Genomic DNA, 4277 nt, shown 5'->3' with positions numbered 1-4277 from the left:
GGGTTCAAAAGTGAAGATGTGGGATGATGAGGAGGCGATACCATGGAAACGGCATGATTTATTCCCCTGTTCGTTCCCTTGTTTTCTTTAACCAACGTAAACGTTCAACGTAGATAATGTCCGACTCAAACAGCCGTATAGTTTGCTAATGAGCAACGGGAACATACATGCAACATATCAACCGGTTACCAGCGCAGCGAGAATGTCACTTGATATCCACTTTTTGTGACCACCGGATTGGTACCCCGTAAAAGTTAGACCGAAGTCAATCATGGAGCAATGAGTCAATTAACAACTTTAGTGCGTTGCTGTGTGCACTAAAGTTGCTAAAACTGGGGTTGGGTTCCCCAAATTGGTGACATTTTCTTCACAGCGTTCGTATCATAATATACGGGCTAGCTGAAACCCCCACCTATAAGCAACTTTACAAAACTTATGTCATTAGAAGTAAGTTCCACCATTGCATTTGGGTCGGGAAGACCCAACACCAGAGCAAATTTTGTTTTGGCACGAGCACTCAGCATGACGAGGACGAGGACCAGGTAAGCGCGTAAAGCAAATTTTAACAAGATGTCACTTTACATAATCGAGTCTTGCAACTGTAACTTCACCCAAAAAGAGGAAATTACGAAATTTTAATGGTTTCGTAAAGTGTCTTTTTGAAGTTTGAATAATTCAAATCATTCTGAATGGCACAAAAGAGAATTAAAAAAAAGAAGACAAATTCAGCTGATCAGATGAAAATTGCAACATGAATATAGCAAGCATGCAGATTGCAGGCTTCGTTTTCGAAAGGGCAAACCACCAAAGGCATTTTCTCCTTGGTAAAGGCATGGAGGTAGAAATATAAACCTAAACCTACCTCCATGGTAAAGGGTGCCCTGTAAGGATAGCACATTTCTACTGTAACATTTAAAGGGCACCACTACAATGACCAGGGCCCAATTTCATAGAGCTGCTTAAGCACAAAATTTCGCTTAAGCAAAAAAATCCTTGCTTAGTTAGTAAAATCAGATTACCGGCCAAGACTCCACTCAATTGTTATGCTAAGTAAACAACAGCTAAAAACCAGTCACAAGTAATGTATATGGCATGAAATTTTGGCCAGTAACATATGTGTAAAATAAGCGAGCTATTTACGTGCTTAAACATTTTTTTTGCTTAAAGCCATTGGACACTTTTGGTACAGAATTTTTTTTTTTAAGTTCACAGATTTACAAATAAATTACAGGGTTTACAGAAGGTAATGGTGAAAGACTTCTCTTGAAATATTATTCCATGAAATGCTTTACTTTTTGAGAAAACATTAAAACAATATAAATTCTCGATATCGTGAATTACGGATTTATTTTAAACACATGTCATGACACGGCGAAATGTGCGGAAACAAGGGTGGGTTTTTCCATTATTTTCTCCCGACTCCGATGACCAATTGAGCCTAAATTTTCACAAGTTTGTTATTTTATATATAAGTTGTGACACACGAACTGTGGGCCTTGGACATTACTGTTTACCGAAAGTGTCCAATGGCTTTAAGCAGCTCTATGAAACTGGCCCCAGGGGGCACTGATGGAGGTATATCGCCTTTGATGCCGCCATCAGGCCATGTGCATGTAAAAGTGTTAAGAATGGGCATTACGCATGCGGTAAACACTTCAACTCAAGGCACAAATACCAGTAGGCCCCATTACACACCTGTGAAAATTTGGGATCAATTGGTCATTGTATTTGCAAGAGAATAGAAAAAACACCCTTGTTGCATTACTTTTGTGTGCTTTCAGATGCATAATCAAAGACTTAAGAATCAACTGAAGTCTTTTATTTAGTATTTTTAAGTGAGAAGTTACCTCTTTCCAAAAAACACCATTACTTCACACAGGGAGCCGTTTCTCACAATGTTTTATACTATCAACTGCTCTCTATTGCTCGAAATACCAAGTAAGTTGTTATGATAACAATTATTTTGCGTAATTACCAATAGCGCCGTTAAAGGCAGTGGACACTATTGGTAATTACTCAAAATAATTATTAGCATAAAACCTCACTTGGTAGTATAAAACATTCTGAGAAACGGCTCCCTCTGAAGTGACAAAGTCGAAGTAATTTTCCACGAATTTGATTTGAGGTCTCAAAATCAAGCATCTGAAAGCACACAACTACGTGTGACAAGGGTGTTTTTTTCTTTCATAGTTATCTCGCAACTCCGACGACCAATCGAGCTCAAATTTTCACAGGTTTGTTATTTTATGCATATGTCGAGATACACCAAGTGAGAAGACTGGTCTTTGACAATTACCAATAGTGTCCAGTGTCTTTAATACTGGCATGACTGGTGGTCATGAATCATACTGACTGTACCATAACCAATGCTGAAAGGTCAACCTACATGGCAATGAATTACATGAATGACATGTTGCTTCTTCAATGTATTGCTCAATGGTGTAAATAAATGATGTGCCAATTACACATTATGCGGGCATTCATGTTGACTCAATGGTTTTGAATCTCATCAGACGCCTTGCATGGCTTTATGACTACAGTGGGTTTTCTTCAATTGTCCTCAATCTTCATTGTCGTCTTATAAAAATGAGCAGGTCTTATATTTCCATAGAATGGTTCGTCAAACTACATATCAGATTCAGATACCCTTTATCATGCTGCTGACATTTTAGGAATTTCAGTCTTGCATAAGTATCAAGAGATTCTTCTAAATCTTGGCAACAATGTACAAAATGTACACTGCTCAAAAATTAGCATGGAGCCGGAGCCCAGCCAAGCTTGGACTATTCTCATACCAGACAATTTCACCCTTCTATCCAGCTTTGGTTTGTTTACATTGGTTCGAGTGGAGGGAAAACCACCATGGAGGCAGCCCAATTTAGTATGCAAATTTATATCACTCGGGTTTCAGCAGCTGACCAGGTTACAATATTTTTGTAGCCACTAATATTTCATTCTTTCAATGGATATTTTTTCTCATTCAAAAGCAATTCAATGCCAACGTTTTTTTAATTGGGCCAAAACGATCATGTCCAGAGCCCAATTTTCAAAAGAAGCTCAGCAAGTACAATCTACCGCATAAAAGTAAATTCCCTCGATAAAAAATCAGCTAGTTACCAGACACGGGTGGCACCTGTGCTATTGTTCTTAGGCTAGGCTGGTAACCTTCCCATGGTCAGCATAATTTTGCTGTGATTATATAGCTACTTTGTCATGCTTAAAAAGCAGCTCAAGAAGTTGGGCGCTAACACAAACTTACATAGGAACTCAAACCTTTTCCTAACAGAGTTGAGTTACCAGCTGAAAAAAACAACTTTGTAATGTTGATTCAAGTGACTGGTTCTCCGGTAGATTCTTCTGAGCAAAGTGTGATTAGTTAGGTCCTCTGTAAAGCAGCATTGTGAGATACTGTGCTAATAAAGAGCCCAAGCAATTCATTAGGTAAATCAGCACAGTAAAAAGGGTGCGCCAAGAAAACAATTGCAACAGGTTTTCAAGCCTTAGTGAGATGTAATAAACATCAGTTGTCACTGGCTCCATGTTGTAGCTTTGTTGTATGCTGTATATTTGCTTTGTTTTTGAAAGGGAAAAGGCATCAAGGTATTTACTCCTTTGTAAATGGCATCCTTAGAAGAAATTGTAAATTTCTACTGGAGCATTTCAATCTAGGCAATGACCAGGGTCATGGAGGCAACTACCTTTGTTGCCTCCATGAAGTTTCGGGCCTGCTGTTGCTTTCCTGCTTATACATACTAGACCGTATTGAATATGACGTCACCGTTCAAATATCTGCCCTACAAGATGGCGTCTGTACGCGTGTGCGTGGGTGTGTGCGTGCGTGTGCCGTAGAAATCTAACGAGGAATGCTGCATTTCATTGATGTACGCGTTTGGACACGCATACAGTTTGACCTACAAGATGGCGACTTTCATAACAAAAAAGGGGTTATTCAATACGGTTATACAATTTACAGGCCCTGGGTACTGGAGATCAGACTGGGTTAAAAATAATGAAACCAGGAATACACAAGTTGTTAACTTTCACAAAGAACTTTAATACTGATGCACAAATGTTAATTCAACAAAAGAAAAAGAACACATTAATTTATGTGGAGATGTTGTACACAACAAGCTTAGGCACACTTGATCACACCCCTAGTGTATACCCTAACGCTAATCCTATAGTGTGTGTAAACCATCGGCTGGTTTTTCAGAACATAGTGGTGTCCGAATATACATGTATAGCAGTCACCATAAGGGTTGATTAGTAATTGTGTA

Source organism: Asterias rubens, chromosome 9 (genome assembly GCF_902459465.1).
Source record: "Asterias rubens chromosome 9, eAstRub1.3, whole genome shotgun sequence".
NCBI lineage: Eukaryota > Metazoa > Echinodermata > Asteroidea > Forcipulatida > Asteriidae > Asterias > Asterias rubens.
The sequence above is the reverse complement of the archived record's forward strand: the minus strand, read 5'-3'. Positions refer to the sequence as shown.